Source organism: Lathyrus oleraceus, chromosome 1 (assembly GCF_024323335.1).
Source record: "Lathyrus oleraceus cultivar Zhongwan6 chromosome 1, CAAS_Psat_ZW6_1.0, whole genome shotgun sequence".
Lineage (NCBI taxonomy): Eukaryota > Viridiplantae > Streptophyta > Magnoliopsida > Fabales > Fabaceae > Lathyrus > Lathyrus oleraceus.
This window is the reverse complement of record NC_066579.1, coordinates 352,527,993-352,543,982: the sequence shown is the minus strand read 5'-3', so window position 1 is coordinate 352,543,982 and position 15,990 is coordinate 352,527,993.

Sequence of the window (15,990 nt, the reverse complement as noted above, 5' to 3'; positions counted from 1 at the left end):
TGTGATCATGTGGAAGGCCCAATGAAGACTGAAATTACCTGCTGAGTTCATGTGAATTGCAAATGGACATGTACATTAAGTGTAATCAGCTCATGCATGGCGACTTAATTGAATTTCACAAAATACACTTAATTCTTCATGCCTTCGAAAATGGTGCTTCCAAACTCCAAATGCAACCTTATGAGTAATGGTTAGAAAGCTTGTTGCATAAGGAACAAATGATATGTTGATCAAAATTCCGATTGGTCCTTGGAAATTAGTTAAATTTGAGCTTAAAGTGTAGGGTGCAAAACATGCATAAGTGAAGTTTCCAAATTTGGCCAATGTTCAAGCCCTTCTGTCCCAATGATGCAAGCTCCAAATGATAAAACCTTCAACAACAAAGTTGTATACCTTCTCACGACAATCAATTTGGACTTAAATTTTTCATCATTTGGATTTTTAATTAAGAAGTTATGGGCACTTGAAGTTGGACTTTTTTCCATTTCAATGCATTTGGCCCAAACTGACCTATAATATTTTCCATTATCACATGTATTTCTTTTGAGATTTTGAAATTTTTATCAATATAACATATGAATTAGACACAATAAGATTTCCAATGCATTTGTTCCCACCTCAAAATCATAAAAAATGAATAAGTTATGTTCTTGGGAAGTTGACCCAAAATTAGGGTTTCAGTCAAAATGACCTATAATGTCTTGGAATGGATGATGATCTTCCATGCTTCAAATCAATTTTTTATGAACATGAAAGTTGTTCAAATTGTCCTTAAGAACATTTTTTCTCTTGGTATCATCTCCATTTTACCAACACATAAAAAGTTAGGTCTCAGTGCATTTCAAAATAGATAGATGAATTGACTGATCAACTTCTCAAGTCCACCACTCATATCTTGATGAATTGATGATTTAGGGCACTCAAATAAGTTCAAATATGCATGGAATGATGAATTAAATAACTTCCCTTGATGGTATTTGACCATGGGTTGAGGTTGCTTCATGAGCAAGGCATAGTTGATGAACAAATGAATTAGGGTTTCCTTGGGAAACAAACCTCAAACCCCTTGACTTGCTTTGATCAAAAATGATGAATTGAGATACTAGGGAGGCATATATGATGGATGAGAGCTTTGGGAACCATTTCCATGCTTGCTTTCATCTTCTCTTGACCTTTTTATTGCACAAAGGATCTCCTAGAAGCCTTTAGACCTTGTGATTGCTCAAGCTGCAAACAAGAAATGTTAGTGACATATTTTTGTGCTTTTGGTTAGTAAATAAAAAATGAGAAAAGCAATGATATACAATTCAAGCATGCTTGGTGATCTCAAACCACTCACAAGAGGTCCCCACCCAAAGGCAAAGGGAACCAAGATGCTCATGATCCTTGAGGCTTTGCAAATGCAATGTTATGATGCCATGAGGGATCTTAGGGTCAAAATTGGGGTCTTACAACGGCAAAACACAGTATTGTGAAGCAATCAAGGATTACATAGATTAAGGCATTCGGAGAGCTGAAGGTGTTCATGAGCGGGAGTGATTGAAGATCAAAGTCATCCGATTACTTGTAATGTGTAATTTTTATCTTGAATTTGTTTTAAATAATATGAGTAGCTAAACCCCCCAATGCTAGGGGGTGTCCCTGATTTAGAATTGTACTGAATTTGAGTTTACATTTGCATTTATAATATTGTTTTTACGGTAACCTTTTGATGTGTTTATTGCTTTCTCTTTCGGACTAATTAAGATTGATTTGTGGTTATCAATTAGGCTGGACCACCATTGATAAGGTTTTCATAAGGTTACTCTACAGTAGATATCAACTAGGACTAGGGATACCCTCTATGAACCAGAGTATTCTTGATATTATACAGCTTAACTTCACCCTAATTGGATGTGGACATAGGAGTTAAGGTAGAGTGATTAAAGGATTTCTCAACAAGGACTTGGGAGAAAATACCCTTGACAACTGGTAGTAATTGATATTTGTTGACGCAATAGTGACTCAGAGTTGTTACAGGGATAAATCATACACCTTCCCTGGCATTGTTCCTTTTTCTCTATAAACCCTTATTTTCATCCTTCTTTACCTTTACTTTTATTATTATATTTTTACACTTAAAAACCAAAATATTACTTTTTGTTTAATTGAATGATAATTTAAACTCAATATTAACTTGTAGTCCTTGAGATCGACATTCGGGGAATTTCCCCATTATTAGTATAAAAGGTAAAATAGTACACTTGTTATTTTCCCGATCAATTACCTTTGATAAGCTGCCCATTAACTGGTACTTGGTGATTCTTCCTCCTTTTCCTCAGCGAGTCATCCTTGATATGTTGCCTAGTAACTGGTAACGGATGTTCCTCCACCCGAGTGTATTATCTTCCGTTTTAAGCTTCCCAGTAATAGGTAGTAGATAATATATATCTTTCACTAATGTGTTGAAGATTGACTTCCCCAGTTGAGTCTGGATTTGTATATCCTTGTAAAATCGAACTTCCTTTTGAACATATGGGTATTTCAACATCGTTATGATTTACAGAATTTTTTAAAGTGTTTTGGCGTTGTTCCAATTCACTTTTGCTGATTAAATAGCCTTCATTTATCAGTTAAGCATGGCAGTGGATATTTCTTTTATTTGAATATCTTTCATTTACTAGTTAAGCATGGTAGTGGATATTTCTTTTGTTTGAATATCTTTCGTTTACCAGTTAAGCATGGTAGTGGATATTTCTTTTGTTTGAATATCCTTCATTTACTAGTTAGGCATGGTAGTGGATAATTCTTTTTGTTTAAATATCCTTCATTTACTATTTAAGCATGATAGTTGATATTTCTTTTGTTTGAATATCCTTCATTTACTAGTTAAGCATGGTAGTGGATAATTCTTCCTATTGTCCCTTGGTGGACACTTTGTTGTTTTGGGTTGTTTATCCTTAGTTCACCTCAGTAAAAGGAAGTGGATAATCCAATTCGAGCTTATCCCTAGTGGATAGTTTCCTACTGTGTTACTGGTATCCCGATACATGCAGATTATTCTCGAGTCAGAGTCTTTCCTCTGATTTATATTCATGGAAATCCTCTCGTGTCTCCAGCTGTTTTTAATTCGTAGCTTGGCCTACGCATAACTTATTATCCCCAGAGTCTCTGTCTCCTCAGTGATTTTTCCTTATGGAATGCATTTTTCTCCTTGGACTTTTAGTTTCTTCCGGATTCTTTTCCTTTGTGGCAACATATCCCCCACGAAGGTTATATTTTAAATTAATATCATATGCATCATGAGGTCTCTTAGGGACCAAAATTTGTTTCTTGTTGTTAATATTACTGCGTTGATATAAAGATTTTAACCTTCACATCTCCGGATAGAATGATCTTAAATAGGGTTAACTTAAATCACAAAGAAAAAGTCGCCACCGTGCTTTAATTATTTCTAAAGGAAAGGGAAAAATAACAAACAAAACCCAAAGAAGTTTTAAACAAAACTAATAAAAACAAATAAGGGTCTGGGGGTTGGTTATTGTAAGACACCAATTTTGACCCCTAAGATCCCTCATGCCATCTCATAGCTTTGCATTGGCATTGGGATCACACCGTGGTATTCTCCTCACCTATCATTCATTGGATTTTCATTGGGAGAGATCACCAAGCATATATGATTGTATCATACTTTATTTTATTTTTTTACTAACCAAAATATAAAAATATGTCTAGTATAGCTTTGTTTCTTTTGTAGGTAATGTGTGTGTCCATTTGTGCCCCGCCAAGCCCACAACTAGGGTTGAGACCCTCAATGAAATATATCAAGCAAGAAAAGGCCCACATTGGCTCTAAACATCATATATGAAACCCCATGTTCTTTATTTGTCATTTTGATCAAGAGTTCATCATGAGTTTGAAGCTTTTTTGTCAAGGAATCCCTAATTTATTTGGGTATCTTGTGTGCCTTCCTCAGCAAGTTTCTTCAACAGTTGGTCAAAACTATAAAGGAATACTTAATTTTACATCATCATAAGAATATATTATCCTCCATGAGCCCATAAGAGTAAAGGAACTTAAAGTATGCAAGTTGATTCAAGGAAGTTGACCAAAAAAGTCAACTGGTCAAATCTAGGGTTTCCTAGACCTTATCTCCTACAATGTTTGTCATATGAAAATGGTTCCAAGATGAACATTACTCTTTATGACATTAAAAACATATTTCATTTTGGCCTTAAGAGCCAATTCTTCTTGGAAAGTCTTTTTATTTTGTGAAAGATTATAGGTCCTTTTGTTTGTGCCCTAGATAGAAGGTTAACTTCAAAGAACCATAACTTCCTCAATTTTTATGATATGAAGATGATACAAGTATCAAGATTAATTTAAAGATGTATTTGTAAACTTTTCTTATTGTATAAATATAAAATTGTACTTGCAAATTCATGTTCCATGAGGAAACATTATAGATCAATTTTGGTCCTCATCATTGAACAAGTAAATTTCCTAAACTTATAAAATCCATAACTCCGTCATCCAAATTCCAAATAGTGACAAATATGTCGTCACATTTAATATAATTGAAATATATATAACTTTGTAGAAGGATCCAAGTTCATTTGAAGCTCACATCAAAAGTTATTTAAGGTGGAAAGAGAGATCATCTGGCTTATAACTTAGAAATATTTCTAAGTATGTTTGATACTTCCATCTTCAAGTCCAATTTTCTCCATTTTCAAATCTTCAAATTGAAAAAGTCACAAAATCAAAGTTGTTCCTTATGATGAGAGCCTTCCAAAGAGTCCAAGACCATATCCTTTGAATGAGGAATGAGGGACTTGCGCATGAGGTATTTCTATGGCTTGTTTTGGCAAGTTTCAAATCCAAACATTGCATAACTTTGCATGGCCTTATGTAATGAATTCAACAACATTCTTGCATGATTTAGAGTGAATTCTAATCAGTAATTGGGGCTGTACATGCACCCATGCACCAAGAATTGCTCATTTTCATTCAAATTTGGAAAGGTGCACATATCATTTGCTTGGCCTATAAATCAAGGATTTTTTGCTCAGAATTAAAGGAGAACACTACCTAAGATTTTCTAGCCATTTCCATAACCTCACACCATAGAATCATTTTAAGATTTCTTGAGAAATCGAGTTTTTGTTTAACTCAAGTTATTGAGCAAAACCTCCAAAGGTTCATTCCCTTTTCCATTCCATTAAGTTTCTACAAGCAAGAGGAAGAGAAAGCACGAAGCATTGCATCAAGAACCAAGATCATAAGCTACTCACAAAAAGTGTATTTCTCAAAATTTTATCTCTTCGATTCTCCCTCTACACTCTAGATCTAAACTGAAATTTGTGTTGGCTGAAGTCCTACAAATATAGGCAACATGATTGAGTTGTTTTGAGCTTGATTCGAAGCAACTCAGGTTGAACACCTCCAATTTGATCTTCACTTTTCTAATTATAAAGTGAGAGATGGAACAAATGGAGGTCATATTCGTGATCCTTGCGATTTTTCCTTTAAAATGATGTTAGATCCATAAATTTTTGTGCAAGTTTGATCTTGACAGTCCAGTGACCCTGACCGGAGAAGAAGACCGGAGCTAGGGCTCCGGTGGTGGCGTGGCATTGCCCTCACCCTTGGATCTCTCTTCCATCTTCTTATCTGAGCCTTTATTTTTTATTACCATGCGTGCGACGCGTTGACTGAGGAACACCATGGAACGCATGTTTTTAACCATCATATTTGCAACCTCAATTAATGAGGGAGATCTGATGGCTCCGGTTTTTCCTTTTTTATTTTATTTTTCTAATTTGATTTTTAAATAGCATTTTCTTTTAAAATTCACCATAAATTTATTTTTGATCCAAAAATTATGGGACCAACACTAAAAATTCACAAATATTTTCTTCTTCCCATTTATGATTTAAAATTAATTTTTGGATTAAGTTTGATATTTTTGGTGAATTTTGTGATTTTTAATTTGTTTTAATTAGTTTTTAATTACTTCTGACATTTGAAAACTGCTAGAAAAATTAGTCAATGGTCCTTTGACCTTACTTAACCTATGATAAATCCCTTGGCCATTTCTTTGGTGTTTTGAAGGGGTTTTAGGTTTTTGATCTTTGAAAACTTTTTTTTTCATTTTAAAAATGTTTCAAATAGTTTAATTGATTTAATGCTTTGTTGAGCTTTTGTATTGACTTTGTGTTGACCTTACTTCTATTTGGCCTTGGTCTTGGCTGAATTGGACCTTGACTTGGTCGATACCATTGGATTTAGGAAGTTGATGAAGTTTAAAGCGTCATCCCTCAAGATGAATGAATGGTATTGATAAAGTGAGGTTCATCCCTTGCCCAATTTGGGATCCCCTTTATTTCATCTCTCCATTTTCATCTCATTTCTTCTACAATCATCTATTGGCCAATGATTTCTCATGGATCATTAGCTAGTTGATTCATCAATGACCTTGTGTTAGATGAATCAACATAAGCCTTATTGAGATAGGCCCATCCTCTCTTGTTTTTGTGTGTGATATGATTTAGGAGCTTGGTATTGGATACCTTGTCTCTAGAATGCATTAACACCAACATTATTATTCACCGACCTCAGATAGGTATGGTTTCTATATAAGTCTACTTACGATTGCTTAACATAACATTAAATTTGCCTCAAGGCACAAATTAACATACTAACTTGACAACTAACATTTAATTCTCTTGTCATTTACTTTAATGCAATTTAAATTCTTGCACTTTATCATTCCTTGTCATTTACGTCCATGTAAATTATTTATGCTTCAATCGTTTGCTCTTTGCGCACTTGGGCCTATGTTTATGTTTTAGTTATTTTCATTTTGCTCATTTGAGCCATTATATATTTGTGCTTGTGATCATATTTTTGTTTGTGGTATTAAGACCATAAAACAATTAATAAAAACAAAAACACTAAAAGAAACCATTGGTGGACTGTTGGAACTTTGTCTGTGACTTCATTTGGACCTATGGGCTTAGAGTGGGCAACATTCCTGAGCTATGGAAGAAAAACTTGGCCATTGCCATTAATTTGAGACCAAAAACATGGCCAATGTCATTCATCTGACATAAGCTTGAGAGACTCCCATGGGTTTATCTGATACACTCTTTCTCTTTTTCTACGTTATTATTTTGATCTTATTGTTATCATTTGATGTGTTCTCTTTGGTATGTTTCAAGGGATTTTTCATCTGATACACATAAAGGACATTGAATATTGCTTGCTTTGGAGTACTAACTTGGATGTTTGGCTATCTTTATTTTATACCATTGGGTTTCTTATTAATTGCTTGGATGATTATGCCTTTGTTGTTTGCTTGACAATCCAAAGGAAATGGGTTTCTATCTAACACTATTGTCTTGTAGATGCTTCCCATTGGTTAGATCATTCCAACTTAAAACTCTTAATCTTGTTTTGGATAATATCTTCATCTCCACCTCCTTCTTCTTTAATTTCAAAATCTCCTTCTTATTTTCAAAACTTCTTTGCTTGTTGTTTTGAACTTAGACTTGTTTTAATGAGTAGAAACCTTGGCCTTATGCCATTGATTTTCAAACTACTTTCTTAATCAAACTTGTAAAAAGACTTAAACATATTGACTTTATTTTCAAAAAGACCAAAAAGAACTAATAACCTCATCTAATCATTTTGTACACTCGGTGCCTTTTTCCTTTTAAAATTTTCACAAAGAAAGAACTTAGATTTGAGTTATCCTTGGTTGAGATGTAATTCTCCCATTCCATTATATGTTAAGTGTAAGACTTTCCATTTACTAGGGGTTAGAGGCATACTTGTTGATTTAATCCGAGTTGGAGTCCTCCCTCTTAAATGTTGTAAAGCCCTCATTATCGCTGGATGTTTGGTTGAGTATTCTCCCATTGATAACAAAATATCTTTAAGCTTTTGTTAAAATTCAATCCACACATCTTTGAAATTTTTACCACGAACTAATGAGGCTATGATCCCTCATTTATGTTGGTACGTAGGCATAAGACCAAAAGTCTTGTCAAACAGAAAATGTAAATAATGAATTATTTTCTCATCTCTTCATTCTATTTTCAAAATAAACATCTTTTCAACCAAAACAAGTACACACAAAAAGGGCTCCCTAGGAGTACCTATGACACTTTGGGTGTTAATACCTTCCCTTTGTGTAACTAATCCCATTACATGTAATCTCTTTCATTTTATTAGTTTTGATTTGAAAACTTCTTATCTTTGGATTTTGTTCGTACTTTCTCCCTTTTCCTTTGGAAATAATAAAAGCGTGGTGGTGACTCTGGTTTTATTGACATTGAGTTAACCAATAGCTCAGTGGTCATGAAGTTACCCCTAAAGTTTTGAAAAGGGAAGGAATTACCACCTTAAAAATATATAATATTATATAGGAACCTCTTTGAAGTGTGAATTTTGGCTTAAAATGGTGTTGTTTGCAAAAGATTGGGGAGATGAGAAAAAGAAATGTTCTTATAATTTCTTTTATGTTTACCAAGAATTTCTGAGTCTCATGCCTACGTACCAACAAAGTGCAATGGAGGATCAAAACCTTGTGGTTCGTGGTAAAAATAACAAAGATATTTGTTTTGATTCATTTCTAATGAAAAGGCATTTTGTCATTTTAAGGAGAACACTCAACTAGTCACTTACAAGCATAAGAACATTTCATCACCGTGAGAAGGGCTCCAACTTGGATATATAGCAATAAGTATGCCACTAGCTCTCTTAAATGGAAAATAATTATCATCAATACTATAGGGATAAGAGGATTACATCTCAACTATCAAAATGACTCATGTCTAAACAATGAGAAAAGTTTTAAAAGAAAAAGTGCACAAAGGGCACAAAATGGTTTGGATGAGTTTATGAATTTTTAAAGTCTTTTGAAATTGGTTTGAATATGCTTAAGATGTCTTAGAATTTATTAAGAAAAATGTTTTGAAAATCACATGACAAAAGTCAAGGTTTATTGAAAGTGGTTCAAGTTTGAAAACAAGAAGGTTTTGAAAAAGAGAGAAGATTTTGAAAATTAAAGAAAAGGGAGGAGAAGAAGAGATTATCCTAGAACATAATCTAAAAACTAGGGAGGAAAGATCTAACCAAGAGAAAACAAGCTTTATGATATAAGTCAAGAAAGAATTCCCTCCTTTGGATTAAGCCTCAAGCAATCCAAATAAGCAAAGAATAATTTATGTATCAGATGAAACTAGGGTAACCAAGTCAAGTCTTCAAAATAAGTCCAAAGTCAAAGGTACCAAATGAATCCCAAGGCCTCAAATCACAACCTTCCAAAGCAATGGTCAAGATCCTAGTTCTAAGTATATAACTCTATAATAATGCCAAGGATAGTAACCTCAAGTCCATGAATCAAGAGAAACAATTTTTTAGGGGTTTTCCGTTGTTAATGTCTTTAAAAGAAAAAAGAAGTCCAAATGGACAAAGAGAAAATAGCATAAGCATAAATAATATGATATTAGATGCTAAAATAAAAGTATAAAGTAAATAGAAAGAAGTAAAGAGCATAAGATAAATGACATTAAAGTAAAGTTAATACACCAATATGTTAGTAAGTTGTGTTAGTAATCAAAAAGAGAAAGGCAATTTGTCATTTTTTGAAGAACACTCAACTATTCACCCACAAGTATGAAAATATGAACCTCTGTTTCACCATGAGAAAGGCTCCAACTAGGATAAAATCAACAAGTATGCCACTAGCTCTAATAGGTGAAAAGGAAACAATAGTTTTCACACAATACCATGAGGAGTAAGAGACTTACAATCTCACTTATGAAAATGACTTACTTTCGGGACAAATTTAGCACTATATTAAGCAATCATAATTGGAATTATGTAGAATTCACAACTATCTGAGGCCGGTCAATAATAATATTTGTGTAAATACATGCTAGAGAAATGATATATAAATTATTCTCCTAAAACTATGCCACACAAAAATAAAAACAGGTGGATCAAACATAAAGGTTAGGAGAGTGATCCATTACATCAATCCATACTTCATGATACTTAAGACAAACTTATGCATCAATCCAAACTACCTTAAATGATCCATGATTAATTAGGAGATAGATTTGAAATGATGAAATTTCATGAAGCACTAACCCAATTGATCAAGAGAAAAAGAAAGAGTAAGGGATAAAGAAGAAGAAGAGAAACCAAACCCAAATTGGATCAAATTATTGATAAAGTAATTATCAAAATCAATCATCCATTTTGTAGATTAGGATTTTCACCCCATCAACATCCAAGATCCATTGAGTTTGACGAAACCTATGATCAAATCAACCAAGGTTCATTGCCAACAGAAGCCAACAAAGGTCAAACAAGCATAAAATGCAAGAAAATAAAATAAAATGCATTAAAAATATATTTTAAATGAATTTTATAAGGGAAATAAAAGAGAAAATCTATAAATACCTTCAAAACACCAAATAAATGCCCAAGAAAATTATGGAAGGTTGGAAATAAAATAAGAGACATAAAATAAAATTTTCAGAATTTTTAAATGCATAAAAGTATTTTTTAATCAATTAAAACAAAGGAGAAAAGAGAAAATTCAATAAAAATAGAAAATAAAGAAAATAAAATATGGAAAAGCTAAAAAATAGATGAGGAAAAATAAAAGAATATTTTAGAAATTATTTTGGGATTTTTTTGATGTAAAATGAATTTACTATGAATTAAAAGAAAATGCAATTTCAAATGAAAAAAGAAAAAGAAATGAAATTCGAAAAAACATGGAGCATTGGTCTGACATAATTAATTGGCATGGTAGATCCAACAATCCTCAGGCTAGGGCGCATGATGGAAATTAGAAAAATGAAACACGGGATCTAATTCAAAATGGACCAATACGAACATTTCAAATTGCCAACATGTAAGCAAACTTTGATGACCTTATATCACTTTGGTCATCTTCCCCGATGATGCCTCATCGAAGTTTCATCATTTGGTAAATTTAGAACACGAGACCACCACCAATGTGATCGCCTCCTCATCAAGAATTCAACCTCATGCTCCAAATCCATTTCTCTAAACTGAGGATGGGGAGTTTCATAGAAGTTTTAGAAACAAGCAAGCCACGGAAAATTAAATTAAATGATGAACACGATCAATCAACACTAGATAAGTTAGGGGGAAGCATCAGAGACTGAAATACTACATTGTGGTAACTTGTTTGAGTTCAAATGATGCTCAGAACTACCTTGTCCAATTGATGATTAGGAGTTGATGAAGCTCGATCTGGTCGGGGAACTTTAGAAGGTCTTAGAGCTTGGGAGTTATTGTAAACTCTTTAGAGAAGATCGAAGATGCTAATGGAATTAAGAAATTGGATTGAAATAAGCTTGAATTAAAAACACGATAGCTCAATTTTCTGGAAAAATTTCAGACTAAAGCAGGGGTTTCTTGGCTATAAAAAGCTTGGAAATGAATTTCGTACATTGCTCTATTTATAGGGAATGTGTTGGGATCCAAATATGTGTGGAATGAAGCTCAATTCATGTAAAACGAAATTATTCATGATGTGAGAAAAATGTGACTTTAAAACCATCAAAACATAGCCAAATCACGCGTTTAATGAGTCAATTAACTTTTTGGAGACTTGATTAAACATATTTAGGTCCCAAACATGTGGTAATTTGGCTTGCAACTTAGGATTAGTGAAGTTCACAATTCGGATCACGATGATTTCTTCAGTTCCAAGTCACCATGTTCAACTCAATGAGGCATCTTGCTTAGGAGGCTTTTTGATCCCATTCTTCTTGCAATTGGTTACCATCATATAAAAGATCACAATGTGCCAAGATAGGTTGCATTTGGATGCTTGAGCACAAAGTTGTTGCATGTTGATGTTGGCACGAAAATATGGTAATGTAACTTAGTAAATTCTAAGTCCCAAATGGTTGAAAATGACTTGTAATATCTCAATGAATTCCATGGCCTTCCAAGCATAATTTGACCTTGATCCTTGAAGAAAACTTATAGAGGGAATCACAAAATAATATTATACAAAAATAATCAGCCTCAAATTTTGAAAATTAAAGAAGTTAAGATCCTTGAAAATTGAGAAAAAGTCACTTGAAAATAGGTCAAATTTCACTAAGTCAACAAATGACCTATAATGTCTTCAAACTTTTGATGATCCTCCAAGCATAATTGGCTCTTGTCATGTAAAGAGAAGTTTTAGTGGATATTAAGAAGAGTAATATGAAAAAATAATCGTTCAAAAATGTTTAGAATTGAAGGACTTGTGATCCTATTTACTTTGACTTCAAATGTTGACTTTATTGATCAAACCTCTTGGAATGAACTTATGCACTTAGGCTTTTTTTTGCATTCCAAGGTACATGGATGATAATATGAACTCAAAATAAGGTGTCCTTGAATTTATTTTGATTAAGTTGCTCAAAGATTGAGTTAACTTATTGAAGAAGGCATGGAAATAAAGACATGAACATTTGACTTTTCTTGAGAAATAATCAAGCAAACTTTGAGATACTAGTGATCAAAATGTGATTGAAAAATGCTTGAGGACCTTAGAGATCATGCTTTGAGAGGTATCTCCTTTAGAATAAATGGTTGAACATACTTTGACTTGAGGAATCAACAAAACCCTAGCTGAGGAGCCATGCTTGATGCTCTTGATGAAAAGCCCTACCTTGCATGATAAACTTAAAGAAAACAAGACATATTTTAGCTATTTTTATTAGTGGTTAGATAATCCATGAACATATAAACACAAAGACAAGATACCAACAAATAGGTGCTTCATGATCCTCGCAAAAGGCAAACCCCAAAGATGAGAGGGAGAGGACAAAGATGTGATCTTGTTTGTATGTAAGGATGCAAATGATATGTGGATCTTAGGGTTAAAATTTGTGTATGACAGATGCCCCTATTTAAGTTACTTCATTTTGGAGATATGAAGATTGACATTTACGTCTCAAAGAGATTGAAGAGACTTAAATATAGAAAACCTAAATTTGGCCCAAAGATACCGCAAAAATGCTAATGATATGACCTGAATGCAGACCAGGATCTTTGTGGGGAATATAGTGCCACAAGAGACAGAGGACTGCTGGAGAACAGAGGAGACTGAAATCCTGCAGGGGAATAACATATTCAAAATGGGGACCCAGCTGAGGACAAAAAAAGTTCCACGGGAAAAATGACTCGACTCGGGAATAACTATTGTATTGGAAAGAAACCAATGTGAAGTTAGAAAGAAAATGAACCAAAGGCCCAGCGGGGGAAGACTTATCAAGGAAAGACTCCTCCAGGGAAAAGATCAGTCAAAGGGGATACCCAACTGCACTGGGGGAGAAATATTACCTAACTATTAGCCAAGTGATAACTTAACAAAGGTAATAAGCTAAAGGAAAGATTACCAACTACCAGTCATATGATAGCTTAACAAAGGTAACCAACCAGAGTTAAAAGAAAATATTACCAACTATCAGTCAAGTGATAGCTTAACAAAGGTAATAAACACAACATGAAAGATTACAAACTACCACCCAAGTTATAGCATAACAAAGGTAACCAACCAAAGGTAAAAACGAAATATTACCAACTATCAGCCAAGTGATAGCTTAACAATAGTAATAAGACAAACAAGAAAGATTACCAACTACCAACCAAGTGATAGCTTAACAAAGGTAACCAACCAAAGGTAAAAAGGAAATATTACCAACTATCAACCAAGCGATAGCTTAACAAAGGTAATAAGTCTAGCAGGAAAGATTACCAACTACTAGCCAGGTGATAGCTTAACAAAGGTAATCCACCAAAGTTAAAAAGGAAATATTAGAAACTATCAGCCAAGTGATAGCTTAACAAAGGTAATAAGTCTAACAGGGAAGATTACCAACTACCAACCAAGTGATAGCTTATCAAAGGTAACAAACCAAAGGTAAAAAGGAAATATTACCAACTATCATCCATGTGATAGCTTAACAAAGGTAATAAGTCTAACATGAAACATTACCAACTACCAGTTATGTGTTAGCTTATCAAATGTAACCAACCAAAGCTAAAAAGGAAATATTACTAACTATTAGCCAAGTGATAGCTTAACAAAGATAATAAGTCCAACATGAAAGATTACCAACTACCAGCCAAGTGATAGCTTAACGAAGGTAACCAACCATAGGTAAAAGGAAATATTACCAACTATCGGCCAAGTGATAGCTTAACAAAGGTAATAAGCTCTAGGGACCAAAGTTTAACCCTATAATAAAATGGAGAGAAAGGGACAAAGAAGACTCAATCCAATGAGGAAGTGAACTCAACTAGGATTAATTCCATCTAGATAATGAACTGGAAAGGAAAATTGAAACAAAACCTTCCACCAGGATCAAACTCTATAGGAATTAGAAAGGATAAATGCTTTCTGGTTAAGGTCGACACCCTATTGGAGAAAGGACACACACACTCTGTGGGGACAAAAACACCATAGAGCATGGAAATAACCAAGAAATGAAGGATGCACAAATAATCATCATGATGCCATGCATATGTGTATGGAAAACAGAATCGTGTCCAAGACAAGCTATTTTGCATTCCTTCAAGGTGCACCGGATCATGACATTGAAAACTATTTTGCTTTGAAAGCTAGGGTGAGAAGACTAGTGCAAAGTGGTATTTTGACTTTTGAAGACTCTGATCCTAATGTGCAAGCCAATCTGTTGCCTAAACATGGTGGAGGAATTCTGAATATGGTCTAGAGATGTCCTTGAAAGTACCGTGTTTTTTATGTCAATCTGATTAGAAGATCCATGGTCGAGATACATGCAACTTTGTGCGAGCGGAGTTATTACGAGCACGATCATGTTTCATGATGTATATGTTCGAGAAACCCTCGAGGGTATGCTGTGGTAAAGAAAGACTTACAAGAATTGATGGATGGAAATCTTATTCAGATTACAAGAGATAGGGATGAAGTTGAGCATGGTGTGAATGCCATAGTTCCCCATTTTAATATCCCATAACCAGTTGTGATTGCCTACAATAGTCTAAAGTCTATCATTTCTCCTTTGGTTATTCATCTAGAGGGTCCTACACCATATGAAACTGGAAAAACTTTTCCTTACAAGTACAATGTTATAATGATTGAAGATGGAAAGGAAGTTCCCATTCCTTCCCTTTCTTTTGTAGTGAATATTGCTCATGTAAGTGGTGTAACCCGAAGTGGTCGAGTATTTTCTTATGTATCCCCTAAAAGAATTAAATACACTTCGGTGGGTAAGCAAGCTCAGGTGGAAACTCCTGTTGTGCAGTCTGGCCAGTCCAGTGGTGTAAACCAGAAATATGATCATGATGAAGTTATGAAGTTGATTAAAAGAAGAGAATTTAATATGGTGGATCAATTATTACATACCCCGTCCAAAATATTTGTCGTATCTTTGAAGAAGATTTTGAAGCAAGACTATGGAGATTATGATATGACAATTGGTCAATTTGATGGCATTGTGGCCAACATTACCGCGTGTAACAACCTTAGCTTTAGTGATAAAGAACTTCCTGAGCAAGGGAGGAATCATAATTTGGCTTTGCATGTTTCCATGAATTGTCAAGAAGATGCTTTGTCCAATGTGCTGGTTGACATCGGCTCTTCTCTGAATGTTATGCCCAAGTCGATTCAGTCCAATCTTTCTTATCAAGGTGCTCTGATGAGGTTTAATGGGGTTATTGTGAAAGCCTTTGATGGCTTGAAAAAAATTGTGATTGGAGAGGTTGATCTCTCAAGGAAGATAGGTATGTGCTCTTTTTAGATTACATTTCAAGTGATGGATATCCATCCCGCCTATAGTTGTCTCCTAGGTTGTCCATGATTCATGAAGTTGGGGAAATGATGTCAACCCTTCATCAGAAGTTGAAATTTGTAAGAAATGGAATGTTAGTGACTGTGGGTGGTGAGCAAGCCATGTTGGTTAGTCATCTCTCTTCATT